The sequence below is a fragment of the Cynocephalus volans genome, chromosome 5 (genome assembly GCF_027409185.1).
Source record: "Cynocephalus volans isolate mCynVol1 chromosome 5, mCynVol1.pri, whole genome shotgun sequence".
Lineage (NCBI taxonomy): Eukaryota > Metazoa > Chordata > Mammalia > Dermoptera > Cynocephalidae > Cynocephalus > Cynocephalus volans.
The window spans coordinates 52876995-52892645 of NC_084464.1; the positions used below are offsets into that span (position 1 = coordinate 52876995).

At 53.2% G+C, this 15651-nt stretch overlaps 1 protein-coding gene across 7 annotated transcripts in view; it reads left to right on the forward strand.

Moving 5' to 3' along the window:
• Nucleotides 1-8878: 8878 nt before the first annotated feature.
• FOXP4 (forkhead box P4) overlaps nucleotides 8879-15651 on the forward strand; it is a 50324-nt gene continuing 43551 nt past the window's right edge. For all 7 annotated transcript variants that reach the window (XM_063096167.1, XM_063096168.1, XM_063096170.1 and 4 more), the window contains exon 1: nucleotides 8879-8984. The gene's annotated coding sequence lies outside the window, so the exon portion shown is untranslated. The remainder of the gene's footprint in view (nucleotides 8985-15651) is intronic.

Below are 15651 nucleotides of genomic sequence, written 5' to 3' on the forward strand. Positions count from 1 at the left end.
GAAAGCAATGGGCCAAGACTGAAACCTTGAGAATGCCAAGAGGGGTGTGAGAGATGAGCTGAACCCACAAAGGCACATGAAAAGGGAGAGTGAAGGAGGAGAACAGGAGCTTAGAGTATGGCAGGCACAAGTGCCGTGCCCATATCTCTCAGCATTCACCTCTAAACGTAGAGAGCTGCTTACTGCCAACACCTGCTCTTCACCTGGGTTTTTTTTTTCTGGCCATGGAAACACCTTTGGCTCCAGCCCAGAGCAAACCAGAAGTGCTGGAGAATTAATGCCCTGGAAGTGGGCCTCAACCAATAACAAAGAGGAAGTTGGTGGATAAGTACCCAACTCCCTTGCCCCGTGGTATGGGTAATTGAGGTGTGTCGCACACATCTTCCAGAGTTTACAGTGGGACTACTCTCCCCTTGCTCACAGTGCTACCTTTCATGACGGTAACACCTCCCTTCTGTGATAACAGCTCGCTGTACTGGCTGCCTTCCCTTCCTTCCCACTGGTCCACTCCCTTACTGGTATTTCTGGGACCATCTCTCAAATAAACTTGTGCTTGAATCCTTGTCTCAGTGTGCTTCTGGGAGAACCTAAACTAAGAACAAAGGTGTCATGAAAACCAAACAAGTAGAAAATTTCAAGATGTTCTTTCCAGGTAACTTGTCTTTGAGGGGATCAGGTCACCCCTGCAGCAAGGTACCCAGCTCCACACTCATAAAAGAGGCAGGCTGATTTCTCCCCTGGTCTTAAAGCTCTCAGCAGGGCACTTTCCATATTGCTTGACTGAGCAAACTTCACCAAGAAGTCTTTCCTGTCTGTCACCTTAGTTCCTCCTGCTTTTGCAGGGGTTGCTGTATAGTGCAAAGGTTTGGAAAGATTACTCAGCCCCAAGCCTGTCCTCTCCTTTTACCCATGGCCAGTCCTCTTCTTTTCCAACACTCCAAGTGGCTTTCACTTTTTTCCATTGGTCATATCTCCAGCCCTGTAGGTGTTCCCCACTTCTCTTTCTGTCTGCAGTCCAGGGACTGGCTATGACTGCCAGCCAGTGGCCCACGGGGAAGCAGGTGGGTGGGTGGCCTAGAAGTTCCCCCCCCTTCCAACCAGTGTACATCTGACCCACCCTGCTCCTCACCACCTATTTCTCAAGGCAAGAAGCCAAGGGGAATAGCCTCAAACCAAACTTCTGGAAGGCGAAAGGGCCCTCAAGAAGCCACATAGCAAAGTGATGAAGTGATCACTCTGGTGTCTAACAAGCCAGGGTATGAATGCAGCCACTCCACTTGCATAATCATGGAATGTGTATGAGTTCGAACCTCTCTAGGCTTTGGTCTTTCATTTGCAGAACAAGGATAATAATAGTACACACCTGACTTAGGCTGAGTTCCCACAGAAGCAACTCCTCCTGAGACAACTACTTGTGTTTCCATCGCAAATAGTTGATTTAGGAGGTGAAGGAAACACTGGTACAGAAATGGGGAAGTAAGACAGGAAGGGAAGGAAGCAGTAAAGTATGTGTTATCAAGCCAGCTCCTCGGGTCAGCTCAGTCCTGCTGGGGAAACCCTGGGAGCACACATAGAAAATTGCCTCAGGGTTATCCCATCCCATACAGGGTGTGTGAAAGAGTGGGGGTGTTTATACACCAATCCCCATCCCTTATGGGTGGAGGGCTCTCCCAGAGGTGTTAATTCCCTGGCACATCTGGTCTCCCACACAGTGGCAAAGTGGGCCCCAGTGCTCAGAGGGAACCCCCTGGGAAGGAAAAGCAGGCACTGATGATTGCAAGCCTTGGGGGTGTAAGTGGTCAGCGTGAGGGCATAGTGACCAACGGCCTCTGCTTACTGCCAACAGTCACCAACGGCCTCTGCTGTATCATCTCAGAAGGCTTTTGGGAGGTACAACGAGGCCATGTTGAAGAGTGCTTAGTACAGTGCCTGGTGCACCGGTGGTCCTCTCTAATCACCACCCAGCCCACTCCAACCTTCAAATGTCTAGCTCCAGGGATTTGCTGCTGCCTAACAACCACAAGTGAGGTCTTGGGGTTGGAGTGTCAGAGGTCAAAGCTGAGGGAACTGGAGGAGAGGGAGACCTAGGGGGTGTGGGGAAGGTCAGAAAAAGAGGGTACGGGAGAACCAGGAAGGAGGTGGGCCCCAGGGCTCAGGCCTGGCATACAGTGTGATTTGGACCAGTGCGTGGAAGCCCGTGGAAATGTGGAAGCCCTACTCCATGGGCCCAGCCAGATGTGACACACAATAAGGGATGTATAAAGACTCTCTCTGATCTTCCATTATATCCACCCTACATCCATTGCCTCTGCCATTTGATGCATGCTTTCTCTTAAAAAAAAAAAAAAAAAAAGGACAAATGTAGAGATCAGAGACACATATAAAAGTGCCTGCTGGACAGTAGATGCTCAATAGGTGGCCGCTATTGCCAATGTGAGTATACCTTGGCTTTATGACTTTCTTTTTTTCTTTTTTTCTTTTTTTTTTCCTAAAGATGACTGGTAAGGGGATCTTAACCCTTGACTTGGTGTTGTCAGCACCACACTCTCCCGAGTGAGCCACGGGCCGGCCCTGGCTTTATGACTTTCCTACTTCACTTCCCACTTCACCCTCCAGTGTCAGGGGCTGAGACCCCAACCCCCAGACCTTCAAGATTCCATGGGAAAGGAATGCTTCCCTTGCTAAGTACAGAGTTCTGAAGGCATCCCTAGTGGACAAGCAGAAAGGGAGCTGGGAGGAGTGATGAGAAGGATGGGGAGCACAGCCCTCTGGGAGGAGGGGATGGCTCTGAGGGAATTGGGTGCCAGCTTGCCCCATTTCCTATCCAAGTTCCCCCTGGATCTCTAGCTCTTCTGTTGCAATCAATGAAAACAGTTATTGCATAAATATGCTTTACAATCTCCAGCTGATGCCTGCAGGGCACCAGTGTGCCCTAAATCTCAGGCTATTTTTGATTTTTTAAACTTTGTTCTAAAGTACCAAATCATAAATCAAATCAAATCAAGTCAACATGCATTTACTGTGCACCTACTATGCAAAAGATACTAAGCTGGGAAATCCCAAAATGACTAAAATCGTGGGCTCCTGACCTCAGGAGTTCGTTATCTAGTTAGAGAAATGAGGCATAAATGGCTAAAGAGTTAACAAACAATACAATGTGTTAAAAGTTACCAGATGTTATTAAATAAAAGTGAGCCAGCAATACATTGTAACATCAATGACATATGAGTGCTAAAGAGGAGAGGGAAAGAGGAAACCATGGGCTGGGGTAATCAAGAAATAACTGTAGCTACAGTCTATGAGATGCTATACTGAGAAGAACCCTACATGAGCCATCCTGTTCTGCACCACCTCTCTGCCAGACTCTCTTCCTTCTCCCTGTCCGGCAGTTGAAGAAACTGAGGTTAAACCCCTTGCTTCAGGATTTCAGGCTAGAAAGTGACAGAACTGGGATTTAAATCCAAGAGCACTTCACAAACGAATATGATGTGGGATAGCTCTTAAAAGATGAGGAAGAACTAAATGAAAAGGATCCTTTTCTCTGTTCTCTCTTTCTCTGTGCCTGCTCCTTCACCTCCCCCACCCCCATTAATGACTTGGTGCAAAGCATGGGGGAGTGGTAAGGTGCTGGTTCTGCCCATCCCTGTGTGTGTCTTGCTCTCTTGCTGCACGGAAATCCCTCCATGGCGGGATCTCATTTAACCCAAAGACACTACATTCTAATTAATGGAATATTGCTCACTGCTTGTCAAGTTATTGTTCATTTCCTGATCTTTAATGACTGATTTTCCACCAATCAGCCTAACGTCCCGTGCCCACCACCCTGCGCACAAGGCCTGAGTCTCTGAGTCCATAAAAGTGACTACAGGGGGGCTGGCAAACATCACTTAGGGCCCAGGCACCTGGCCAGCCTAACACCTAGAAGGGCAACGCAGCCCTGCCCCAGTCCTGGGTTCCCTCTCCCCCATAGTCCCTGAAACAGTTCCCCAAACTACCATGGTCCTCTACTCAGGGCAATATGGTAAGCTGATAAGCATCCTCCCAGGGGTAAAAGCTCCCCCTTTAAAAAGGGGGAGTCTAGAGAGTGCCTTGAAGGTTCCTGGCACAGTTCATTAAGATATCAACCCTTAATGAAATATTTCTTTGTTTAAATCGTCATTTATCTTGGGGAAGAGGGGCCTTGTGGAAAAGGAAAAGGCTGTTCCCCCTCTATTCCTCCCCCACCTCCACTCTGCACAGTTCCTGGGTCTTTCTGAGTCAGAAAGATTGGGAAGCAGGGTGGGGAGAAACAGGTGGGAAATGGGGAGAGAAGAAGATTCCAGAGGGGAGGAACCACTGTGGGGGATGGGGGCAACTTGCCTGAGCAGGAAGCAAAGCGAGGGGGTCACAGAATGAAACCCACTGCAGCGAGACCACAATGGCCAAACACTGAGTACAATTTAACTGTACATCAAGAGGAGGCTGGGTAAAGAAATGGGGGCATGTTGATATGGTAGAATGTTCTCCAGCAGCCTCTTAAATAAATGACCTAGAGATACACGTAACAATCATGTAGGGATTCATCTCAGCAACATGAAGTTGAGTAAAACACAGAAGTAAAAGCAAGGCGCAGAAGGATGCCTTTTGTGTAAAATTTTAAGATACTCAAGCAATACTAAACAAGTTAGTATAAAACTTACTTGGGAAGGCCAAATTCAGGAAACTGGCTATCTTTGGCAAGGGAAGGGTGGAGTAAGGGAGAGAGGGATGGATATGGAAAGGGCCTCAACTATATTGACAATTTTTAAATTTTTTATTTTTATACATAAAGGTACAAAAATCACAAGTATACAGACAGCTCTATTGATTTTCACAAAGTGAACACACCCATGTAACCAACTCACAAATTCAAAAAAGACAGATAATTCCCAGACCCCCAGAACCCCCCTCACGCCTCCTCCCAATCTCTCCTCCAACCATAGTAGCCACTCTCCTGAGTTCTAACACTATCAATTAATTTGACTGCTTTTTAAATTTCAGATCAATAGAATCATACCATGTGTTTTCTTTTGTGTCTGGCTTCAATGCTCAATGTCACATTTGGGAGATTTCTCCATGCTATTGTGTGTGGCAATGGTTTGTTCATTCTCATTGCCAAGTACTAGCCCACATATGAGAAGACCGTGATTTATTTACCTCTTCCACTGTTGATGACAATTGCCAAGAGTTGGCATCGAATAGGCAGCATACTATTCCAGTGTATGCATTTCTGTTGGTATATATGTTGGGGTGGAGTTGCTATATTATGCTAATAAAGCTTTATAACTTAATAAATAAAAAAAGTTTTCAAGAAAAAAAAATGTAAGATTCAAGCAGTCAGATAAATGGAAACATAAAATAACTGGGCCTAGGTGTGTTGGGACTATGGAAACAAGGAGACTAATGTTTCTAGATACACACCGCACCCCCACCACCCCCAGTGTCAGGCCTGGTACTAGGAACAATCTCATCCATTAGTCCACTTCATCCCCATAACAGGGAGGCAGGTGACCCGGGGAAAAGGCATCTGCTTCAGAGGAGCAAGTCCTTGCTGTACCACTTCCTAGCTATGTGACCAGACCTCTCTGAGCCTCCCCTGTAAAATGGGGAAAAGAACCACCAACCTGGGGGGATGAAGCTGAACAGCATGTTATTCAAGTGCCTGGCACACAGCAGGCATTTAATCACTAGCATCTCCTATGATCTACAGCTTTGTTAGGTCAGTATTCCTCGTTTTGAAGTGAGGAAATGGTCTCACAAAAGGGAAAAGCAGCAATTATGGAAAGCACTCGATAAATAGGTCACCACACTAGATGCTTTGTCCATCTTTTCATGCAATCCTCCCAATCACCTGAGGAGGCATTCTTCCAGTTTTGTGGGTGAGGAAACTGAGGCTCAGACATCATGTAAATTGCCCAAGTCACGCACTGGGAAATGACAGAGGCTGCCTGACTCTGGCCCCAGTGCTCTTTGCCATGGACCCCCAGTAGAGCCAGGCCAGAGCCCCTGCACCTGCTCTGATTCCTGTGAAGGAACAAGGAAAGAAAGAGGATCCTCTTCCCTGGCCCCAGTCACTCCCACTCAGGAGCCAAGGACTACTCTTTCAAAACTTCCCACGAAGCTCTTGCTTCCAGGAGGAAGGGCTTCAGACTGGCTTTTGTTGATTTGGGGGCAAATAGTTTTGCATCTTTCTTTGGCAAGGCTTTGTTTTCCTCACTAAAATGCCCATTAGGTGAAGGACAAAACAGGGTCTTTCGATTCCCTTGGGCCCTCCACTGTGACTCACAGGGTGCTGAGAACTGAGCTGGCCTGGAGACAAGGGGTAAACTGAAATGAAAGCAAAAACATTTCCCAGGGAAATCCCTGAGAGCAAGTGAGCCCACGTGTGAGGTATGGAGAACTGCTGCAGGAAGGTGATAGGAAAAGGATTCAGTGGGTATGAGAACCAGCTAGGGCTAGAGAAGCCCATTGGAGATCACCTCATTCCACCTCCTCCCTGAAGAAATCCCCTTTTGTATCCAAAGTCCCTAGTTATCACCCCACCATCAGCCTTTACTGCAGGAAGGATGAGAAGAAGGGCTGTGGGGCATGGTCATTGGCCCAGCTGGCCTGGCCCAAGGCTGTCCATACACCACGACTTCCACCAAAGCTGGCTCTCCACAGAAGATAAATTAGATCATACTACCAAGGGCTTCCTTCCCCCCACAACATACCCCTCCTCACATAATCACAAACAGGCAGTGCCACTTTAAAGACCTCCATGAGCTTCTTCCCTGTCCTCACCTAAGTGGCTCTGGTTGGAAGCCTGCTCCATCATTTACCAGATGTGTAAGCCTGAGCAACTGACTTAACCTTTTTCTGCCTGTTTCCTACTCTACGAAACGGAGATTATAGACCTACATACCTCTCAGGTTATTGTGAAGATTAAATGAGTTAATACGCCTGGCATGTGGCACAACTCAAATGTTAGCTGTTGTTTTACTCTTAATGCTATTGCTACAATAGAAAGGACAGTGTAATAGCCAAATTAATGGCACTTAGAGTCCTCCCCCACCTATTTCACACCTAGACATCCAAAAGGACCTAAGGATGCCTGTCATACTTCCCCAATAGGGCAAATACATAAGATCTGTACCTGGTCAGGTGTCACTAACATTACAATTACTGACTTAATGCACCTCCAGAAAAGGGACAGAATAAGCGATCGAGAACAACCCAAGAGGGGGTTCCTCTATGAGATCCCTTTTCTTTCAAGTCTCATTGGAAGGGCCTCGTCTAAGAAATCTGTCCCCAGGCAACGTCCTTGCAGCTCACACTCCAATGGGGTGTCATGTGTTTATCCCTTGTCCACCTGCCTCAGATGATTTGGGGCCAGGAGAGCCTTCAAGAGTCATTGCCTGCCTACTCTCATCCCACAGCAGGACCTCCTTGGTCCTGGGGAGCGGGCACCACTAGGCTGGGTCAGGGCACTCCTTGAGGATCCCTGAGGAGTCCCTCGCCTCTCCCCACCACACTCAATGCACACAGACAGACCAGAGATGTTTCGGGTTGTGGAGAGTGAGAGGGAGGATTTGTTCAGATTTCCATGGGTCTCTGAGTGGGGCATTTGCTACCGGCATAGCCCTTCCCCTGGCATCGTGGGCCTTTCCTCACCCGGACTTACCCATCCCAACCCAAATACACACCACCGCCACCACTACAATCCTTCCAATGCTTCCGGGCAGAAGCGGTATTCAGAGACACCAAGTTTTGTTTACATTCTAATTTATCCGGATAATTGCCTCAACGTTGCACTTCGCCTTGCCCGCGTGGATCCGGCCTAGGGCCCCTAGTTCACTAGTTCGCATGGCACCTTACGGGAAATTCCCCTTCCGCAGAGGGAGCCAGTGTGCGCCCGGGGGTGACGGTTCACAAAGCCCAGAAGGAGCCACCCCCCACCCCCACCCCGGTTCAGAAAGCCCACCCCCAGCCCCCACGCACTGGGGAGCAGGAAAGAGACAAGGCAGGGCCCCGGCCGGACGTCGGCTCCGAGCTCCCGGCCACTCCCCGCGCCCGGCTCAGCCCGCCGGGAACCAGTGAACCGTGTGGGAGCAGCACTCGGCCGTACCTCCAGACTCTAGGGAAAGGCCGGGGTTTGCAAAGCGTGCCATAGGATTAGTCCCAGACCAGGGTGAATCCCTGGAGTCTCTCCACCTACCCCCTTTTTCAGATCCGCAGCCCCACGTCTTCTCCCCATGTCCCTATTTTTCCTCGCCTAAAGTTTGGTCCACGTGGTCTTCTCTTGCTCGCGGTAGGCTGCCTGCGGGCCGAAAGTTGCTGCACCTGCTTTAGGCGAATTATGGTAGCACTAGAAGTTGGTCTCCCCTCCCTCCGCCGCTCGCCCGCTCACTCCCTCCTCCCTCGCTCTCCGCGCGCTCCCTCCTTCTCCCTCTACCCCTCCTCCTCCCCCGCCCCTTCCCGCCCCGCCCGCGCGCCGCCGGCTCGCAGCCACTCGCAGCCCGGGCTCAGTCGCAGCCCCTCGGAGTCCGGGGCCGGCCGCCCCTGTGGACCGGACAGTGCGGCCGGCAGCCGGGACGGAACCCCCAGCCCGCGAGGAGGGCGCGGCTCAGGCGGCCGCACGGCGGGGTGGAGCCCAGGCCGGAACCAGGGCTGGGCCGGGGGCGGGGACGCCGGGGTCCCGGAGCCCGGGAGCCGGAGCGAGCTAACGAGCGTCGCGGGAGGACCGGGAAGGAGGAGCGGAGCCGGAGCAAGCCAAGCCGCCCACAAAGTGCGATGCCCCAGCGGAGCTAAGGCGCGCGGCGGTCGGCGCGTCGCGCAGGGAGGACGCCAGGGAGCTGCGCGGCGCGGGGCGGCGCGGAGGGGCAGCCCCGGCGGGCGGCGGCGGGCCCGGGCTGCAACCGGAGCGAGCCCCATGCCCCGCGCGGGCTGACGGGCCGGAGCCCGCACGGAGCAGCCGGGCGGGACAGGTAGGTGGCGGGTCGGTCCCGGGGACGCGGGTGGGGGCTGGGCCGGCGACCTGACCAACTCCCAAGCTCGCGCACTCTCTTGCCCGCTCACTGGCTCACTTTGTGTTTGCAAACTGCCCGCCGGAGACGCGCCGGGCGCCGGGAGGAGCCGGGCCCGGGCCGGCGCACTTTGTTCCAGCCAGGGCCGGCCGCGGCGCACTGACCCAGCGCAGCCGCGACACCCCGCCCCCGGCCCCTGCGGGCCGGAGGTGTCTTGGGAACAGGTGGGGGTTACGGCTGGGCGGCGGGGAGGGGGACAGCCGGAGGCCGGTCAGAGGGGCGGCTGAAGAGGCCACTGAGGCCCGCCCTTCCCCAAGAATCTGGGCCCCGCCCCCTCCCGGCCGGTCGCTGGGAATGGGGTGTAAGGGGGCGCGACCCCCTCCCCGCCCCGAGTCAGACAAAGAATATTTCCCGGCCCAGAGTTTCCTGAGCTGGGAAGGGAAGTGAAGTGAAGTGGGCTCCCCCAACCCCAGTCTGTACAGACTCCCCAAGATGCGCTGGAGGCGAATGGACCGGGGAGGGGGTATGAGGAGGTGGCAGGGAACGGCCGTCCCAGCCGCCGCGTCGCCTCGAGTGAGGAAGGGACTCATCTTGCTGAAGTCGTACCTCGGAAGTGCCCGGACCAGTCAACCCCTTTCCCCCATCCCTCAGTCAGCTCGGAGATAGAGCGGAAAACTTCTTGGGAACTTGGGAGCTTCTGGAAATGCCCCCTGTGATTTTGTGCGCAGATGCTGGAAGTTGGGAGAGCGATCTGGCCGATACTTCTCCTCACCCCATTTGGGGAGAGCTCCTGCCCACCATGTATTGGGGGGAAAGAGGGCGGCAGAGGGACCCGGAGGCCACCAGGGAAGAGTGTCCCGGAGAGACCCAGCAGGACCCCACCCCCCAGACTGAGTACTCTAGTGTCTCCCCTGGACAGCCCCCACAACACCTCTCTGATCGGCGGCTACCCCGGCGGCGCTCCAGCCTCACGCTCCCCGTCAGCACAAACTTCCTTGGGCTGCCCCGGAGCAGAGCTGGTGGCGCTAGAATGCGGGCGTCCTCGTAAAGGACCGTGTGGTTTCGCCGGACGCGGATTGTGAGGCGAAGGCCGAGGCCCTGACGGCGGCGGATTCCCTCTCTCCGCGAACTGGGGCGACCTCGTGAACACACCCGCGTCCCACCCCCGACTCTAGGTTGGGAGAAAGAGGGCATGGGAACCCAGATACCCTGAGCCCGAGAGCGACCTGCTGCTCCCTTTGCACCCCCGACGTCTCATGCCGACCCCCGCATGGCCAGTTTCTTTGCTCACTCGGCGTCTGGGGTTAAAGGCATCTATTTCACCGCGTGTCTAGCATCCAGCACCTGGTTTCCCCGCCGGCTGATCGCGGTGCTTGGAGCTGAGGATAGTGGTGGGGGCCCGGAGGAAAGCCCGGGAGCATTTTGGCCAATGCGGGTTTTTACCTGAACTTCAGCATCTGCACCCCTGCTTCAGAGCACCCGCCTGGATTAGTCCCAGACCGAATTGTACTGGGTCTGGGATTGAGGGTCGCGGGAGCGCAGCTTGAGGGGTAGTCGCTATGGTTGGTCCGAGTGCCCCCTTCGCCCACGCAGGAAGGAGCAGCAGCAGGATCGCCCAGACGGCCGCCGGGTAGCTGCGAACGGGTCTGCATCCGTCCCACCATCCAGCCCAGTAGCTCACTTTCCACACGAACAGGGACTGAAGGGCCCTTTGGCCGCCATGCCCTTCGGGCACCCGGCTTTTCGAGTCCCCCGACGCTCCGGGGAACCAGCGGTTGGTGCAGGGGCCAAAGGCCGGGCCTAGCCGGGATTGAGCTGCCCAAAGGGGAGCCACCGTCCTCAGATGACCTCTGCCCGCCTACCCTCGCAGAAAACGGCTGCGGGAAAAGTCTGCAGGCTTTTTTTTTTTTTTTTTTTTTTTTTCCAGCTTGAGAAACTTTGTCTTGCCTGGGGTTCTGGGTGTCTGTCGCTTGGTGGTTGAAGGGAGGACACCTGGACTGTGCTGTGGGTACCTGCATGACTTGCTGGCTCCTGTGGGCCCTTGGATCTGAGTCTCTCAAAAGGCTGTGCTTTGTAGGGCTCCCAGTGTGATGTCACTTTCACTCTAGTCAGAGGGTCAAGGTAGCATGCACAGGAGATGTCCTTGTGTGTTACCCCCGCCCACCCCTCCTGGGCCATGTTGAGGTCCGAATCTCTTGCTGGGCCCTACTATACCCCAGTCCCAGGCTTGGCAGTAAGTTGGGGGAGTCGACAAGAACCTTCTCTCCTGACACTAAGCACTGGGCCCCTGGGTGGGGTTTTCTATTCTTCTCCCAGTCCTGGGCAAGTTTCCCAGGAGTTATGGAGTTGGGGAAGCCCTGAGCCCTGTGGAGGGAAAGAGAGGCCTGACACCAATACTAGAGAATGCCAGGAACAGCGCAGGCTGGGCCCAGCTTGCAAAGGACCTGCCCCTGTTGCTTTCTGTGTAGGTGCCTTCCTCACACCTAGACACCCCCATTTCCCTTCCTCTTCCTTTGGCCAGAAACTTCCTTTCTGGCTGTAGGCAGGTAGGTCCCTTCTTGCCAGGAATGTGCATATCCTGCTGGGCCCTTACTCCAAACACACCTCTTCCTTGCAGGGAGGGAAGTAGGGGGACTGGTGGAGGGGGAGCTTTCTTTTGATCTAGTAATTCCCCAAGTGCTTGCTAAGCCCCTACTGTGTCTGGGCAGGTCCCAGGCAGGTACTGGGGTACCCAAGTGATGAAGACTGGGGTCTGCTCTCTGGACCTCACATCACATTGTTGGGTTAGGAGAGATAAATAAGATATCGCTTCAGGGAGAGAAAGGTGGAGCAGGGCATCTGTTTCAGAGGGTAAGTGTGAGGTGCAAGAGGAGGGAAGGGTCATCTCCCCAAGAAGCCTTCTCGGCTGGGTAGCTGCCCCCTCCTTCCCTACATCTTAACCCTTCCAATGCCCCACTGCCTTGGCAGTTTCCTGTCTCTCCAGCTGTAATACAATCCACTCCACTCCCATCCCAAGCAGGCACAATGTCTTCTAACCTGAACTGTGTGAAATAATTTCTTCTGTCCAAAGAACTCCTCACAGTTTCCTTTCAGATCTTACCACTCTCCCAGCTTCCCCAGACCAAGGCAGGGCAAATACTATTTTTCACAGGACTCTGAGGCTCCATTGGCTGAAGTGGCTTTCTCAGACTTGGTTCCAGAACTCTGAGCCCAGGGCAAGGAACTCTGGCCTCCCCAGGGCAAAACCTGTGTCAGGATGGAAAAGGCTTTGGAACTTGGCAGTAGAGATGGGACTCTGGGGAACTTAATTAAGCTCTTCAAACCTCAATTTTCTTCTGTTGTGAAGTAGGTCAGTAATACCCACCTTAAAGAGTCAGCTTGGTTACTGAATGAGAGAGCAGATGTAAAGGACCTAGCATGGTGCCTGGCGCATGGTAGTGCTGATCAAGGGATAGCTTTTATTATTAGTTTACCACCACTGCCAGACCACATGTTGAGCTGAATACTGGAAATACTGGAGTATTAACCTTCATTTTATGGGTTGGGAAAATGAAGCCCAGAGAGAAGAGATGACTTGTCTGAGGTTACACAGCTACTTAGTAGCAGAGCTAGGACTAAAATGTGAGGCTCCTGAATCCCAGTACAACCAGTAGGGCTTGAGCCCCTGCTGTGGGAAAGAGAGAAAGGAAGGGATGGGAGGATCTGCTACAACCCTCTGCCCCCTTCACAAGCCTGGCCTAGGCCTCCTCTCTTTCCTCTATGTGAAGGCTGTATCTTCCATTCCTTTCTTCCTTTGAGGGAGGGTCTGGATTCAGGATCTGGCATTTCCTACCTGCATACAACCCTGGCGTATCCCCCAGGCACTCCTGAGGTGCTCATGGAGACAAATATAAGTGGAAGAGAATTCTCCAGAATGCAGAGGAGGAAAAATAACTGGTATCCCCTCTCTCCAAAAAAGGGGGATTCCCAGGGTTTGGAAACCCTAGCCTACACAGCCATAAGGAAGACATTTGGCAGCGAGTCTCAGACCAGTTTAGGACCTACCACGGACTGGATCATCTCAGAAAAGCAAAAAGAAACATCCCTTGAGTTTGAAGTCATTGGCTCTTTTCTGCATTACCTTCCAGGACACTCCATGGAAATACAAACAGTCGCCTTTGCCCACTGCCAGTTCGGACAAGCTGGTAGGGATCACAGCGGGAGCCCTCTTTCCTATAGACTTTGTGGCTGCTGATGCAGTGGTATTGTGAGATGCAGTTCCTGGGCCCTTCCAGAGCCTGGACTCGGGGCACACCTGCTTGAGCTAGAAAGCAAGAGTTCCTGGCACAAAAGGTGTACATCTGGACAAGACCACAGGGTGTTGGGCCATGGAGTCAGAGTTTCTGTGGTGCATTGCTTGAGCTGGCCAGTCTGGGCCTGGCCTGAGCTCCCCCTTGCCTTGATCCCTGGTCCCAAGACTCCTCCTAGAACCAGGGTCTTTTCCTGGCTGTCCCTCCAGCAGAGCCCTGCACCTTTCTTCTTTCCATCTGAGGCAGTAGCCATGTGCCTGTGCCCCAAATTCCAGCTGCTCTGCCCACCTCCCTGGACCCCATCCTCTATCCAAGAGGGGCCTCTCCAGCAGCGGCCTAGGGTGGGTGGGGTAGGTTGGTGGTACAAGATAAAGGGAAATGGTGTTCCCTTTCCCACTTGAGTTGGTTCTGATGACACCTGTCCTGGGCCACCATGTTGATGGGGGTGGGGGGGGCAAGATGGTGAGTTTTCCTTAGACGGTAACAAAGCAGAGCGTGTGGAATAGAGACCCTCCAGCATTTGTTCAGGTAGGCAGAGCTGTTGGGAGTGGAAGTTACCTAGAATTCCTACTGGCAGGAAGGAGGTGGCAAAATGATGGCGACTTGCTTTGTAGCCATTCTACAAACATTATAGAGCACCTACTGTGCAGGGACACATGGGAGAGACCCAAACAAGAGGTGAAATGAGAGGTGACTTGCTTGCAACTTGGAAAATCAGAAATGGAACAAGTGCCAGAGTGCCGATCTTTCCAGTGGGTACTGGCCACCCGAGGTAGCTTAGGACCTGACACACCCCAGCTGAGAAAGGACTTGTGTGTTAGCCAGAAGAGTCATTGGGAGGGCCTCCTCCTGTGAAGGGGAACCTGGGGGAGGGAGGTTAGCCAGGAAGGGGGCTTCAGTTCTCCTTTCCTCAAGGGGACAGCCCTGAGGGGGCTCCCTCAGATTCATTTCCCCAGCTCTGCATTTCTAGAAGACCCAGGCCTAAAGAGGTTGGTCCAAAAGAGAGTAGCTGCATAATTCTTCTTCTGCTTCAGGGGTTCCCTGTGCACATGCACATTCGAGTCCTGGAAGGAAAGGGTGCGGCTGGGGCGAATTTCTGAGAGAGATGGAACATCGGGATTTGTGGGAAACCCAGCAATGGGCAACTGCTGTAAGCACTTGGGGAGCAGAGTTCCGGGCTTCTTGAGGTTTCCCCATCCCTGGATTGGAACTGGGGCACTGCCAATGGTCGGGCCATGTTAAGGGTGTAGAGTTGGTCCACTGGGAGAATCCCTCCTTTAGAAAGCCTCTGGGATTTCCCACAGAGAGGCAGGATGACCTGTTCCCCCTCCCAGCTGAGCGCACTCACTTCCCCAACTAGCATTTTCCTGAGCTCCTGAGAGCGCACCAATCTGAGACTTGAGCTCCGGGATACAGCGCCTTTCCAGTGCGAAGCATGGCCAGCCTGGGTGGGGAACGCTGGAAGAGGGGGTGGTTCTTTTAGCCACAGTGAGGGCTGCCCACACCATCATGTGCGGCACCCTCTTAACTCAGATATGACTTCATATGTCTGAGTGGTTAACAGGGTCTGGACTCACAAGGGTACACCATGAGGGGCACCAACTTCCTAACTCGCTCTGTGGCCTGGGCATGACCCGTCTTCTCTCTGGGCCCTGGTTTTCCTAACCTAGTTAGTGAGGGAGCACCCGCAGTCCCCTCTCCCTGACCTGAAGATCCAATGCACACCCTCTTTGTTCCGACAGCATCTCGAGCCTACTGCCTCCGCAGTTGCTTCCGGAAAGAGGCGCTGTAGAGCTCAGGGCAGGGTACCCTGGGACCCATGCAAGTCTCCTCCTTCCCAATTAGGCAGTAGAACCTGATTAAAAGGGGTGCTGCCCGCCCCCACCCACCCGATCCCCACCAATGAGATTTCCCTTCATCAGAATCTCACATCCTCCAGAAATTAATTTGATGCCTTCTGTTATCAATTAATTGAATCTCGTTGGGAGAGAGAGCTCTGGGAGGCAGGCTGCAGCTTGGCCCTTGCGCGCCTCCATGCCCCCTCCCCCTAACACCAGGACAGCCACCCTCTTCCTCCATTTCTCTTTTTCTGCCATGCTTTTAATTTCACTTATTTTCTAAAATAACAGCACTGCTCTGGGACCCTTTGCCCAGGTTGGCTTGGATGGACACCGGTGGCCTGGGTACTGAGTGGGATTCACCCTTTCTGAGGTGGGGGGCAGGGAGATTTCCTTTACCCTGGGCCCTGTTTGATCTCTTTTTAAATAAGCAAAATCTCACCTTTTGGGAATTTGGCCCTGACGCTGTGTGTTCCAGGGGCTACTCGTGAGAAACTTGGA